General features: G+C 38.7%; 1 long non-coding RNA gene across 3 annotated transcripts in view; it reads left to right on the top strand.

Moving 5' to 3' along the window:
• The window catches only part of LOC132028772 (uncharacterized), a 69,671-nt gene extending 64,557 nt beyond the window's left edge, over positions 1-5,114 (top strand). For all 3 annotated transcript variants that reach the window (XR_009407540.1, XR_009407539.1, XR_009407541.1), the window contains one exon: positions 4,608-5,114. This is a non-coding gene — a long non-coding RNA (uncharacterized LOC132028772). The remainder of the gene's footprint in view (positions 1-4,607) is intronic.
• Positions 5,115-16,103: the final 10,989 nt, after the last annotated feature.

Below are 16,103 nucleotides of genomic sequence, written 5' to 3'. Positions count from 1 at the left end.
AAAAAAAAAAAGAATAAGAAGTAAACTTGGTTATATGCCACTGAGATTTTGGGGGATGATTTGTTACTGCAGCATAGCTTAGCCTGTCATGGCACATGACATGTTTCTATATTTTCTATTAAGTCATAAAACATGTCAATAAGAAAAGATTTTCAAACTATTAGTTGCTTTTATGTATCTAAGGATAGTCACATCAGAATTCATCTGCAAATATTTTAAAGATTGAGACATATCATTATTAGTACACAGTTACACTGATTTTATATTTTGAAGCTGGCATAAGGAAACTTGCGAGAGTTCAAATGTGTTCAGATGGAATCAACAGTTTCAGGCCCTCAAAAGAGAGAGGAAATAACTGTTGATGATCCAAATCCACCGCCAGTTAGCATGTAAACTGGAGGCAGAAAGAGAACTGAAATTCAAATCAAATAAGTGAAATTAATTATTCTCCTTGTCAGTTGCTTGAACAATATTTTTTGAGAATAAGTTCAAAACAAATGTTAATGTGCTTTTTGAGTTACATAAGTTTAACGCTGTGCCGTAATGAGGAGGAAAAAATGAACTGTGGTTATCATCTTCTCTCCTTATGAATATTTGAGAAAAGAGATCACATTTCCAAACATTGGGAGAATTTTAGCTTCCTTTGGCTGGAGAAAAGACAAGGAACCCACTCTTGGTGGCAGAAAACAAATCTTGCAGGCATATAATGACCCTCTCAGGAACTTGGTGATGAGAAGCAGGATCTGAAGTGAATGAGAAATCCCCTGTGAGATCCATCTCTGAGCCAAGAGGCAGGCTCTGGGGCTCTACAGCAGCATCTCGCAGGCAACAGAGCAAAGGCAAAGATGGCTAAATTCTGAAGAAAAAGGAAGCACGACCACCTTATTTTGATGATACAGAAGTCCAGGATTATTGTAGGACCTACCCAAGAAAGGGAAGGGAGTTTCAAAAATGATTGGTTGAATTTTCCTTCCAACTTCAGAACAGATTATATTTGATTTAGGGAATAAGAGAATGTAGTATTTCTTTTATCCTGGCATTGTGGAATAAAATTCGTGCCCAGTGTATGTAATTTTATAATATTGATCTCTCTCTCTCTCTCTCTCTCTCTTTTTTTTAAAGTGACCTCTACACTTACTGTGGGGCTCAAACTCACAACACCGAGATCAAGAATTGCATGCTGTACTGACCCACCCAGCCAGATACCCCTCTAATAGTGATCTCTTGGTTTAAAAAAAAAAAAAAAAAAAAAGGTGTATAAGCAGAATAGGAATCCTAGCCCTTATTATGAGAGGTAATAATGTTTTCTTCAGGTTTTCCCCCCCTTTTTTTGCAAACAGATTGGGTAGTTAGTTCAAAGTGAACTTTTATATATACTTTTTTTGACTTCTTCAAATCAAGAAAGAAATAGTGAAAACCAGAAAAATCTTTTCTGCACACTTTGCAGTGTGCCTTACTATTAAAAAAAAAAATAGAATTATGGGGTGCGTGGGTGGCTTAGTCAGTTAAGCATCCAACTCTTGATTTTGGCTCAAGTTATCTCAGGGTTGTGAGATTAAGCCCTGTGTCAGGCTCTGCGTGGGGTGTGGAGCCTGTTTAAGATTCTCTTCCTTGGGGCACCTGGGTGGCTCAGTGGGTTAAGGCCTCTGCCTTCAGCTCAGGTCGTGATCCCAGGGTCCTGGGATCAAACCCCATATCGGGCTCGGCTCAGCAGGGAGATTGCTTCCCCCCTCCAACCCCTTCCCTGCCTCTCTGTCTGCTTGTGATTTCTGTCTGTCAAATAAACAAATAAAATCTTTTTAAAAATTTATTTTTTATTTTTTTAAATTTTTAAAATTTATTTTCAGCGTAACAGTATTCATTATTTTTGCACCACACCCAGTGTTCCATGCAATCCGTGCTCTCTCTAATACCCACCACCTGGTTCCCCCAACCTCCCACCCCCCGCCGCCCCTTCAAAACCCTCAGATTGTTTTTAGAGTCCATAGTCTCTCATGGTTCACCTCCCCTTCCAATATCCCTCAACTCCCTTCTCCTCTCTAACTCCGCTTGTCCTCCATGCTATTTGTTATGCTCCACAAATAAGTGAAACCATATGATAATTGACTCTCTCTGCTTGATTTATCTCACTCAGCATAATCTCTTCCAGTCCCGTCCATGTTGCTACAAAAGTTGGGTATTCATCCTTTCTGATGGAGGCATAATACTCCATAATATATATGGACCACATCTTCCTTATCCATTTGTCCTTTGAAGGGCATCTTGGTTCTTTCCACAGTTTGGCGACCATAGCCATTGCTGCTATAAACATTGGGGTACAGATGGCCCTTCTTCTCACTACATCTGTATCTTTGGGGTAAATGCACAGTAGTGCAATGGCAGGGTCATAGGGAAGCTCTATTTTTAATTTCTTGAGGAATCTCCACACTGTTCTCCAAAATGGCTGTACCAACTTGCATTCCCACCAACAGTGTAAGAGGGTTCCCCTTTCTCCACATCCCCTCCAACACATGTTGTTTCCTGTCTTGCTAATTTGGGCCATTCTGACTGGTGTAAGGTGGTATCTCAATGTGGTTTTAATTTGAATCTCCTTGATGGCTAGTGATGATGAACATTTTTTCATGTGTCTGATAGCCATTTGTATGTCTTCTTTGGAGAAGTGTCTGTTCATATCTTCTGCCCGTTTTTTGATATGATTGTTTTGTGTGTGTTGAGTTTGAGGAGTTCTTTACAGATCCTGGATATCAACCTTTTGTCTGCACTGTCATTTGCAAATATCTTCTCCCATTTCGTGGGTTACCTCTTCGTTTGGTTGACTGTTTCCTTTGCTGTGCAGAAGCTTTTGATTTTGATGAAGTCCCAAAAGTTCATTTTCGCTTTTGTTTCCTTTGCCTTTGGAGACATATCTTGAAAGAAGTTGCTGAGGCTGATATTGAAGAGGTTACTGCCTATATTCTCCTCTAGGATTCTGATGGATTCCTGTCTCACGTTGAGGTCTTTTATCCATTTTGAGTTTATTTTTGTGTACGGTGTAAGAGAATGGTCGAGTTTCATTCTTCTACCTATAGCTGTCCAGTTTTCCCAGCACCATTTATTGAAAAGACTGTCTTTTTTCCACTGTATATTTTTTCCTATTTTGTCAAAGATTATTTGCCCATAGAGTTGAGGGTTCATATCTGGGCTCTCTACTCTGTTCCACTGGTCTATGTGTCTGTTTTTATGCCAGTACCATGCTGTCTGGGTGATTGCAGCTTTGTAATAAAGCTTGAAATCAGGTAACGTGATGCCCCCAGTTTTGTTTTTGTTTTTCAACATTTCCTTAGCGATTCAGGGTCTCTTCTGATTCCATACAAATTTTTAGATTATTTGCTCCAGCTCAACAAATAAAATCTTAAAAAAAAAAAAAAAAAAGAATTATGGATGCAGACTTTTACAACACAAATTAAACTGCATGCATATATACACATATAATGTGTGTTTATATATATAGTTAAGCAAGTTAGATATATATGTATAGTTAAACAGGTTAAAATATATACACACAGTTAAATAGCTTAAAACAAAGTATGAAAGTATGCATTAAATATGAAGAGGAAATCATCATCAGCTTCATATTCCCTCTTAAAGTAAGGTTTTCCAAGATTGTCTACTATGAATCGCACTCCTGGGTATTTACTGTAAAGACACAAATGTAGTGATCTGAAGGGTCACGTGTACCTGAATGTTTATAGCAGCAATGTCCACAATAGCCAAACTATGGAAAGAACCTAGATGTCTATCAACAGATGAATGGATAAAGAAGATGCGGTACACACACACACACACACACACACACACACACACAATGGAATACTATGCAGCCTCAAAAGAAATGAAATCTTGCCTTTGGCAATGACATGGATGGAACTAGAGGGTATTATGCAGAGCAAAATAAGTCAATCAGAGAAAGACAATTATCATATGATCTCTCTGATATGAAGAATTTAGGCAGAGTGCAGGGTTTGGGGGTAGGCAAGGAAAAAAATGAAACAAGATGGGATTGGGAGGGAGACAAACCATAAGAGACTCTTAATCTCACAAAACATACAGGGTTGCTGCAGGGAGAGGGATAAGGAGAGGGTGGTTGGGTTATGGACATTAGGGAGGGTATGTGCTAAGGTGAGTACTGTGGAGAGTGTAAATCTGATGATTCACAGACCTGTACCCCTGGGGCTAATAATACATTATGTGTTAATAAAAAAACTAAAAATTTAATTAAAAAATTGTCTGCTATGATTAACCAGTGATACACAAGGAGACTGGATAACACAGGACCACATTTCCTCATGTGGCATTTTCTCTCTATTATGGTCATTTCCATGCCCATTTCCTTCTTAACCTCAAGGACTCCTGGACAGGATACCTGGTCTTAAATTAACCCTATTATTTTTTTCTTCAATGACTTCTAATCCATCTGAATGATGGTTTGTCATTTCTATTGCAGTCTGGGCTTGTCTTGCTCTCCTTTTATATATAGTTAGATTTAGATTTGGCTAAGGATATTAGTAGCCTTCAACATATTAATGACTTAAACTAGATGCTTATTTTTCTTTTGCATTAACATCCAGATACCAGTGGTCTAGAGCTGCCATGGAATTCTCTTCTATGAAGTCAATGCAGACCTTGGATACTTCTAGTTTGTCACTCTATCATCTGTGGCCACTATCCTCAAGGTCACCTCATGGTCCAAAATGGATCTTCAGCTCCAGCAAGAAGGCATGGTGGGTCAAAGGGTTCATGTAAGCTGTTTCTTAAGGAAAGGTCTCTGAAGCTGCAACAGGATATTCTTTCTCAGATCCATTGATCAGAACTTACTCTCTTGGCCACATACAGTTGCAAGGGAAGAATGGGGAATTGTCTTCATTTTGGGAACGCCTGTGCCCAGCTGGAAAATCTAATGGAAGAATGGCTATTGGAAGGAATTAGCAGTTTCTGCCACCCTCTATTTGAACCATGGTGCCATTGAGAGCTCCCTTGCTGCAAGAACACAGTAATATTTTATCAAACAGCATGGATCTGTGCAGGATTGGAATGATTATTGTAACTCCAGAATAAAGGCCAACTTTTCAGTCACACTGGAGCACATTATTAATGATTACATTGTCAGCATTTAATCTTCACCTGCAATGTTAAATACAAAAACCTTTCCTCCACCCTTCTCTTTCTTCCTCTCATCACATCTTTAGGAGTAACTGCTCTTGCTGACTCACTTCTTCACCTCTTTTATTTATCTTCAACCTTATTCAGAATGGATTCTCCCTAATTAATCCACTATTCTTGATAAGGCCAACAGTAAACCCATAAAACTAAATTAATCAGGTGTTTTTCTGTCATCTTCCTTGGCTCCTCAGCGTCTAGCAATGCTGGTGTTTTCTTTTTCTAGAAATCCTCTCTTCTGTTGAATTCCATGACACAAATCTCTTCCAGAGTCTCCTTGTAAATACCTTTTGTGAGTTTTTCCTTGATCACAACACAAAATAATGGATCTCTAAAGTCCAGTTCCAAGTTCTTCTCTTTTCTGCTCTTAGACATAAATGAATTTATCCACTGCAGCCTTCAATAGTCACTGTGTGTTGAGGATTCCCCTAGGCATAGCATGTGAGTAGCTATTCAAGTGTTAGAGGAAATCCAAATCTACTTCCTAAGGAAAAGAATATAACTGATTTTGTCTACTAATACCTACTCATATGACCTACTTACATGCAGAGTTGAAGATCTTCTATGCTACCATGCATACCATGTTCTACCAATCAGAACCCATCATCAACTACTGAATACCTATATTCCTAGGTCTTTCTCGATTTTACATTTGAATTTTCTGCTAGTGAACACTTCATATCTTAGATTTAGCTGAGAGAAGTAGTTCTTGAGAAATCATGTATGGTAATTTTTTTCCCTTGGATTAAACCACATTTTGAGAAGGCACGCTTCAACTAAATTACTTAGCCCCTTGCAAAATCACCAACATGACATTGAGTTTTAATTTTAAATTCCCAGCTTTTATTAAAGTTATTATAACAGTCATAAAAAATTGTATCTTGTTTTTGTTATTAAGAAAAACTAGGTCATTTCATTCCTCAGTGAGGTCATTTTATTGTTCTTTATGTCTTTTGTCAGAAATTGCTATTAGAAATTTAAAACCTGAGTGATATATGTATTGAGGAATAGGAATGCTTCTTCCTATCTGAAAGTTATAAAATCTGACTTATTTTGGTCCTGTTTGAGTTTGATACTGGCTGCCAGGAAGTTAAAAGGCAAATCAAATGATCAATCACACTAAGTCCATCACCATTATAATCACTTTCTACTTTCTTTCATGATTGATTTTCTGTTTCTATTTTATTGTATATAAACAGATACATGATAGATAACAGATAGATCTCCCTTAGGATAAGCCACATAAAAAATCTGTTAAGGAAAGATTTTCTTTTCTTCTCCTGTGTTGTATATGTTTTTTAATGTTTATAGAAATTTCTCCATTTCAGAGAGTCATTGTAAATATGTAAGAAATATTGGAATGAGGATAAAAAGTTTAAGAAATTTAATAAGATACTTAAGATTACTCTCTTGGAATTTGAATACTGCAATAACAAATATTTAAAGTATTCTAAATTTCCATTTAATCTTCTTAGAAAATGATCAACAAATAGATTTAAAGTGTGATTTGATTTCCATTACTAATTTACACGTCATGAATTCTATTGAATAGGGTAGATTAGAATGGTTTTATATATTGAAGACTTAGCAAAGACACAATCTCTAAAGAATATGAACTGCTTTCTTTAAATTGCAAGATCTTTTCAACTGTAATTTTCTTCTCCCAGGCTGTTTTTTATTTTTCCTAGGAAATGCAAAAAAGCTCAAATTCCCATAAAATTTTCATGGGTTTATAAAGCTAAAAGCATTTTTTAAAGGGTTATTGCATTAAAAATGTCTTAAATTAATTAGACCATACATTTTAAAGCAGTTTTTAGATTTACAGAAAAATTGAGCAAAAAAGTACAGAGTTCATATATATATTCCTGTATACTCCCTCTTCTCTTACCTACAGCAGTATTTCATTTTTAGTAAGAAGAGTTAAAAAATTTTAAGCCAAGATTACTTTATGTCACCCTTAAATGTTCCCTCCACAATCACGTATTTTCAGTATTGGCTAAATAAATTAGATAGATAAATTCAGCTATGGGTTTTGTCAATATTACCAATATCATTTCCTTCTGGAGAATTCTCTCTCTCTCTTTTTTTAAAGATTTCATTTTATTTATTTATTTTTTTAAAAAGATTTTACTTATTTGACAGACAGAGATCACAAGTAGGCAGAGAGAGAGAGAGGGAAGCAGGCTTCCTGCGGAGCAGAGAGCCCGATGCGGGGCTCGATCCCAGGACCCTGAGATCATGACCCGAGCCTAAGGCAGCAGCCCAAACCACTGAGCCACCCAGGTGCCCCTAAAGATTTCATTTTAAAGTAATCTCTATACCCAACATGGGACTGGAACTCACAACCCCAAGATTAAGAGTCTTATGATCTACTAACTGAGCCATTCAGGTGTACCCATAGTTCTTTTTCTTGATGAATTGTTGTTCAAAGGCAATTTGGAGAATATCTGCCATTATATTAACTCCTCTTTACTCTTCTTCAGAGTGTTTTATTTTTCCCAACTATATTTCCTACCATCGTAACCACGTCTAAGTGTACAATTCAGTGGTACTAAGTACATTCACATTGTTGTGCCACCATCACCACTATCCATCACCATAACTCTTTTCATCTTGTAAAACTGAAACTCTATATCCATTAAATCCTAACTCCCCATTCTCCGCTCTCCCAGATCCTGGCAACCACCATTATACTTTGTGTCTTTACAAGTTTAACCATTCTAAGTTTTTCTTTTATATAGAATCATACAGTATTTGTATTCTGTTTTTAATTTTTTAAAAAGTTTGTATTTATTTATTTGAGGGAGAGAGAGTGAGAGAAATCATGAGTGGGTGAGAGGCAGAGGGAGAAGCAGATTCTCCGGTGAGCAGGGAGCACAGAGAGCCTCTCGCAGGCCTGGATCCCAGAACCCGGGGATCATGACCTAAGCCAAAGGCAGATGGTTAACTGACTGAGCCACCCAGGTGCCCCAAGTATTTGTTTCCTTATGACTGGCTTGTTTTACTTAGCATGATGTCCTCAAGTTTAATCTATATTGTAGTATTTATGTCACCATTTCCTTCCTTTTTAAGGTTGAATAATATTCCATTGCATGAATGTTCCACATTTTGCTTATCCATTCATCTATCAATGGACATGGTATTGCTTCCATGTTTTAGCTATTGTGAGTAATGTTGCTATGAACATGAGTATACTCCAACTGTTTTTGAAAGAATGCTTATCAGGTGTCAGGGACAAACGCAGAATAATCCTTGCCTAAATTCTGAGACTGATAAGCAGATGTGGTCTCCTGGCCTGCAGGCTCAGGGTCTAACACTGTGCTTAGGGAAGTCTGTGATCTTTGTCCATTCATATACAATGTGTGAAATTAATAATATGAAGGACATTAGAGCTTGGGATTTATGAGGAATTGCTTTGGAGTGATTGTGGACTCAGAAATTCCTGTGGGAAATCCTAATTATTGGTATCTGTAAGAATTTTCTTTTGAGCTAGTCATTTATCCCAAAGAGTAATATGCCAATTTCCTGGAGTTGGTGGAAAGATTGAAGGACAGGAAGCGGGTAAATCTTTGCTGCCAGCTTTCTCAGAATCAAAGGAGGGAAGAAAGATGGGGTTTTATTATTAGATGTGCAGACTTTCACTTAATAATTTTCCTAGTTTCACTCCTGAGCCTCCTGCATTATGTAAAAAATTACAAAAAGCAGTTTTTTAAAAGGACTTTTGAAAATAAAAAATTGGGGGATGCCTGGGTGGCTTAGTGAGTTAAGTGTCTGCCTTCAGCTCAGGTCATGATCAGGTCATGATTCAGATCAGGTCCTGGGGTTAAGCCCCACATCAGGCTTCCTGCTCAGAGAGAAGGCAGTCTGCTTCTCCATCACCCTCTGCCTCTCCCCCACCTCCTCTCCCTGCTCCTTCTCTCTCTCTCAAAAAAATAAAATCTTCAGGAAAAAAAGAAAACAAAAAAAGTTCTGAAATTTAGCATATTAAAAACCAAATTCTGAAAATAGAAAATAAAATGAAAAAAAAAATAATAAAAACCTAATTCTGAGGGGCACCTGGGTGGCTCAATAGGTTAAGCAACAGACTCTTGGTTTCGGCTCAGATCATGAGATCCGTTTCTGCACTCAGCGGAGAGTCTGCTGAAGGTTCTCTCTCTCCCTTTCTCTCTGTCCCTTCCTCCGTCCCTCCCTCACACTTTCTCACTTTTTCTCTAAAATAAATTAATAAATTAAAAAAAAACAAAACCCACAAATTCTGGCTATTCTATCCAATCCTTCTCTTCTCACAGTTTGCCCATTTTGACAAACAGTGACTTTATCCTCCTGGTTGCTCAGGCTAAACTTGGGTGTCATCATTAACTCATTTTTTTTTCTTTTCCCTCACATTTACACTTATCAGTCAGTCTCCTTACCTCCACCCTCAAAATATATCCTTGTCTCACGATCTGATGCAAGCCACCACAATCTCTAGTCTGTCGCGGATTGTTCTACTAACATTATTTTTGGTCTGCCAACAAAGAATGTATGTTATCTTCTCAGATGAATAAGTCCCACTTGCCTTTGTTTTTTCCTGCTATAGTCTTCTACTCTGGACGTGACCATTGATACTCTGGTTTATACAACTCCTTCCAATCTAATCACAATTTTGAAGCTCACTACCTTAGGCCTACCCTATACCAAATCTAGGGAAGAAGGGCACTGATGGCAAGGTAAGGAAAAAAAAAACACTAAAGTATCTGCCTTGTAATTCTGTTGCAGGCTGTGCAAACAACTCCTCAGAAAATAGCTGTGACTGTTACTGTGCTGGTCATTTGTCTATTTTTCCTCTGATTTTTTTTCCCTTTCCCTGTGCTGGTCATTTGTCTATTTTTCCTCTGATTTTTTTTCCCTCTCCCCATTCTACTCTGTATTGCCAGGCCCTGACCCCTGCAAACTTTCATTCCCAGGCTCTTGGTCAACTGGTTTTGAGTTAAGAGGAACCGCTGAGGAGACAATGACTAGAGATTGGAGAGTGACAAGTTGGAAAACCAGAATATTTCTCCTTTCTCTCTTTGCTCTGTATAATATCTCAGGCAGGACTCCGTCTCCACCATGGTTCCATCTCTCTCCAGGCTCCTTAACTTCTGGTTCTACTCTTTCTCCTTTGTCCCTCTGGTTGTGGGGGCAATAGTAGTTTCCTGCCATTGGTAAATTCCAGAGTATTGCCTCACTGACCTTTGATTGCCTTCTCAGTTCTCCCATCATTTTTGTGACTAGATCCCCACATTAAATTTTCTCTGCTAGGGAACCTGGGTGGCTCAGTGGGTTAAAGCCTCTGTCTTCAGCTTGGGCCCTGATCTCAGGGTCTTGGGATCGAGCCCTGCATTGGGCTCTCTGCTCAGCAGGAAGCCTGCTTCCCCCTTTCTCTCTGCCTGCCTCTCTTGTGATCTCTGTCAAATAAATAAAACTTTTGAAAAATCTTTAAATTTTCTCTGCTAAAATACCTTGGTTCTGTTTTTCTGCCCGGGCCCTGACTAATACCTCCACCTTTCAAATTCTTGCCATATTCTGCTAATACCTGCTCTAGTTTTATGTTTATAACCAGACCCCCCCCCACCCCATGCATTGCTAATATTTGTTTGCTTTCATAACTACTCTGAAGGTTCAAAACAAAATTTTCTACCTTCCTTAAAACTGAAATAGGTTTAGAATCACAGTCTAAGTAAGCATTAGTTCTCAAGACCAGGGATAGCAGTGTTCGTTTTGGTAAATCCCTATCACGTGTTGGATACTGAGCTAGAGACTTCACAAATGTTTTCTCAGATCTTCATGATCACCTGTAAAGTGGTTCTTACTCCCTGTTTATGAAAGGAGAAAACTGAGGCGCAGAGAAAAAGAAATGAAGCTACTTGATCTAGATTATATAGCTCATACTTAGTAAAGGTTGACTTCACACGTATCTGCCTAATACAAACAAAAACTGTCCCACTCTACTTTTCCAATACGCTCCATGCCCACCTTCAAGTTAACCAATGTTTGCTCATCCTCGTGATGTTAAAGTACAAATAGATTTTATTATGTACTTATATAGCAATTTTAGGACCACATGAAAGAGACATGAATTTAGAAAATATCAAATACAAGCATAGGAAACTAATTGTGTCTTGATTAGGTCAGCAATTGTACACGGCTTCAAACATCATTCCAACTACTATTTCTCCCTTGAACCATGGAAACAATATCCAATCAATGAGTTAATTCTATCATGTAAAACTAATTATATGTTTCAGGATCCATTGAGCTCCATAAAGAAGTTAGTCCAGACCAGGTACTTTTTTTTTTTTTTTTAAGATTTTATTTCTTTATTTGACAGAGAGAGAGAGAGAGAGAGGGAACACAAGCAGGGGAAGTCGGAGTGGGAGAAGCAGGCTCCCCGCAGAGCAGGGAGCCCGATGCTAGACTCGATCCCAGGACCCTGGGATCATAAACTGAGCCGAAGACAGATGCTTAATGACTGGGCCACCCAGGTGCCCCCAGAACAGGTACTTTCTTTCATTTTACAAAAAATGGAAAAACAAAACCAAAATGTCTGTTTTACCTAATTACTGAACCCCTGTTTTGAATGGAGGAAGCTACTTCCTAAGAAGCTGCCACATTTAACAAAGAAGCAGAGGATATAATGGACCCACTTCTTAAGCACTGCAAGATTTAATTCCAAAAAAAAAAAAAAATCCTATTTCTTTATTGGCTTACAATCTTGAGGGCGTGCACACACAAGTCTGTATAATATTTTTCAAGCATCATGTCCAAAGAAACGGGAAAGGAAAGTATGACACAAAGGAGTGCTGAGGCCAGGATTTCAAGCGAGAGTTAACAACTGAGGAAAGAATAGATTTTACTCGAAATAGAAAGTGAGGGCGCCTCGCTGCCTTTGAGTCCGGTCGGTCGTGATCCCTGGCTCCCTGCTCAGTTAGGAGTCTGCTTTCTTCCTCTTCCTATGTCCCCCAACATCTCCCTTCCCCACTCATGCTCTCTCTTTGCTCTCTCGTTCTCTCTCTCTCTCAAATAAATAAAACCTTTGAAAGGGGGCACCTGGGTGGCTTAACTGGTTAAGTGGCTGTCTTTGGCTCAGGTCATGATCTCTGGGTCCTGGGATCAAGCCCCAAACGGGGGCTCCCTGCTCAGTAAAGGGCCTGCTTTTCTCTCTCCTCCCTGTTTGTGTGCACTCTCTCTGATAAATAAATAATTAAATAAGATCTTGAAAGAAAGAAAGAAAAGAAAGAAGAAAGAAAGATGAAAGAGAAACACAATCCTACCTTTCCTCTTTTGCTGTTAAATCTCAAGTCCTTGAGCCCTGGCATTCACCTTCAGTAGTTACAAATCCTCAGAGAGAATTTGGCCCAATTTCACAGATAACATTTGGGTATAATCTGTATGTAGATTTGTACTTTGCAGGATTTTCTGTAACAAATTAACATTCCATACCAGTTTCTTGCTGCTGCCTGGCATTCACTGTTGCCAATTCCTTCCAGTGCTGGCTGCTATATGTTAAGAAATGACAAATGAATTATAATACACAGTTGATTACAACACCCTGGAATTTACCAATGGCAGGAAACTGCTATGATTCCACACCCCAGGGGGTAAGAAAACACCTCACAGTCCACAGTTCTACCATACGTTTTAAGATAAAAAGAAAAGATTTCTTGGATGATCTCCTCTTCTAAAAATGCTTGTGCCCCTAATTCCTTATATTAGCACAGGAGGTCAGAAGGTAATTCTGTACCATTGTTTACCCCAGTGAAAAATAAAGGTACATGGAATTTAGTTCTAACTCACCAAAAATGTGATAAAAATAAAAGATCCTTAAAAAAAAAAAAAAAAGGATCCTTCATTTGATACTCACTTAACAACCATAATACATTTTTACTTGAAAGAAATTCTGATTTCTACCATTTAATGGGGGACTTTCTGTCCACCCTTTTAGGCTATGCTTATAAAGTTTCAAGTACTTTCATGTGGAACTTATTATAAAATTATTTTCTAGACTTTTACTGGCTATAAAATATATTTGTTATAAAATAGATGGACTTATTTTATATCTTATTTTTAGATACTTCTAGGGAAGACTTTCCATAATTTCTCATGATTGAGCATTGCCTCTAAAAAAGTAGCTAAACCTCTTTTATTTACTCTAGGATTTTTTTTTTTTTTTTTTTTTTTTTTTTTTTTTTTTTGCTGACATTTACTTTCTTTTCAGAGGGCCATAGTATTAAGGCACTTAGCATTCCAGGCAGGAGTTAACAATGAATTCTTTAAAGATCCAGCATTTGGTCCGGAGTCAGCAGACATGGGTTTAAGATCTGGCTCTACCACTAAGCCATGTCACCTTGAGAAAGTGTTTTAACTTCTCTGAGCTTAAGTTTCCACATCTGTGCAATGGAATAATGATCACAGCTACATGTCATCCACAGGCTTCATGTGAAATAATGAAATGTATATTAGAGTACTTACAGAATCTACCCATTCTCTCTCTAATGCTTGAGAACCTTATGCATGACTAACATGCACCAGTGAAGGAGGAAGTACTCACCAATGCCCTCAGTCCCAAATTTCTTTTCTTTTCTTTTTTTAATATTTACTTATTTATCCGAGAGAAAGAGAAAGCATGCACACAGGTGGGGCCGGAGAGGCAAAGGGAGAGAGAGAAAGATTCTCAAGGAGACCCCACAGTGAGTGTGAAGCCAAATGCAGGGCTTGATTTCACGACCCTGAGATCACGACCTGAGCCAAAATCAAGAGTCGGTCACTTAACCAACTGAGCCACCCACGCACCTCAGTTAAATAGTTTCTAAGTGGTGTTATCTAGCTTAGCTGCTCCAATGAAGAATAATTTCTGATAGGAAATGCACACATCATTTATCATCAACCAGATCTTGCACCCTAGAATTACATCTTAAAATTTGTATCAAATGAGAACTCTGAGTAATGTGTAGAATTGTTGAATCACTACATTGTACACCAGAAACTAATGTAACACTGTATGATCACTATACTGGAATTAAGTGTTGTTTTTTTTTTTAAGTTGTATCAAATGAAATAATGTGAAATGCTGGGCTTTAAAAATAAAAGGGGAGGGACGCCTGGGTGGCTCAGTTGGTTGGACGACTGCCTTCGGCTCAGGTCATGATCCTGGAGTCCCGGGATCGAGTCCCGCATCAGGCTTCCAGCTCCATGGGAAGTCTGCTTCGCTCTCTGACCTTCTCCTAGCTCATGCTCTCTCTCACTGTTTCTCTCTCAAATAAATAAATAAAATCTTTAAAAAAAAATAAATAAAAATAAAAATAAAAGGGGAAATATTAAAAGACAAGCTATTGAGGGACCTGGGTGGCTCAGTTAGTTGGATGTACGACTCTGATTTCGGCTCAGATCATGATCTTAAGGCCATGGGATCAAGCCCTGTGTCAAGGTTCGCACTCAGCTCAGAGTCTGCTTGGAAGTCTCTGTTCTTCCCCCACTGCTCACTCCTGCTGTCTCTCTCAAGAAAAAAAGGACAAGTTACTTAGAGAATTTCAGGATGATGGAAAATTAATAACTAAGAAATTTCACAGGGATTCCTCAAGCCAAGCTTTTAATTCTTGAGGCAAATTGTCTTTTGGATAGCAAACACTCTGCTTTTTTTATGGAGAGTAAGAAAGTAAAGAAAAGGAGAGAGGATTAATGATCAAAGTTTCTGAGACACAGTATAAGGGACTAGATTTATTCTCTTATTCTAAACAACTGAAAAGTCTAGCAAAAAGTAGTTGTCAATGACCAAACAATGTTCAAGAGGTTGGATATCAGGTGATGAAAGCCAGTGATCCCTTAGAGATGGCAAATGATAAAGCAAGCCCTATGTTTTCCCAGACCCCTGACTTGAGAAAGTTTCTAGGCCACAATGTAGACAAGGAGCACCCATATGGAGCCTCGTGGAATCCGCAAGTTACAGAGACAGAGCTGAGAGTGTGGGGAGCACAAGGCAGCTGGAACACGTAGGTCAGAATACCAGAGAGGACAAACTCTTACCATATGAGAACCCTAGAGACAGTTGAGGGGGTCCCCTCAAAGATTCAGGCAAAGACTGACAAGAGTGGGTATTTGATGCAGCTACCTGTAGTGGGCAGATAGGATTCAACAGAACAGAAGCCAGAGCTGACACAGGGCCAGGAGTAGGACCTATTTCTACCAGTCAGGCTGGAAAACCTCATAATTTACTGAGCATTAGAAAGAGTACTTAAAAGAGACTTGCCTGGATGGTGGCGAATAATTAGCTATAGAATAAATGCTCCTTTGGTCCATATGTTTCTCTCTTTTTTAAAAAGATTTATTTGAGAGAGAGAGAGCAAGCACAGGCAGGCAGAGTGGTAGGCAGAGAGAGAAGCAGGCTCCCCAACCAGCCATGAGCCTGAGGCAGGACTCGATCCCAGGACCCTGGGGATCATGACCTGAGCCAAAGGCAGATGCTTAACAGATTGAGTCACCGAGGTGTCCACGTTTCTTAAACATCATTTCCTCTGCCAGATAGCTTTACATTTTGTACAAACTAAATGATGCATTTTAGTCTTCCATCATTTTACATTACTACCAAATTCTCATACTGTCTCTCTTTGTAAATGTTCCTTCCCAATGTCTAAAAGATGCATCCACTGTATTCTGACACTGCACATAAAACCAATTTAAAAAATACTATTATTTTAGGGGCGCTTGGGTGGCTCCGTGGGTTAAAACCTCTGCTTCAGCTCGGGCGGGTCATGATCCCAGGGTCCTGGATCTGGCTGCATCTGGCTCTCTGCTCAGCAGGGAGCCTGCTTCCCTTCCTCTCTCTCTGCCTGCTTGTGATTTCTGTCTGTCAAATAAGTAAATAAAAATCTTTAAAAAAATACTACTAT

This window comes from Mustela nigripes, chromosome 12 (genome assembly GCF_022355385.1).
Source record: "Mustela nigripes isolate SB6536 chromosome 12, MUSNIG.SB6536, whole genome shotgun sequence".
NCBI lineage: Eukaryota > Metazoa > Chordata > Mammalia > Carnivora > Mustelidae > Mustela > Mustela nigripes.
The sequence above is the reverse complement of the archived record's forward strand: the minus strand, read 5'-3'. Positions and strand labels throughout refer to the sequence as shown.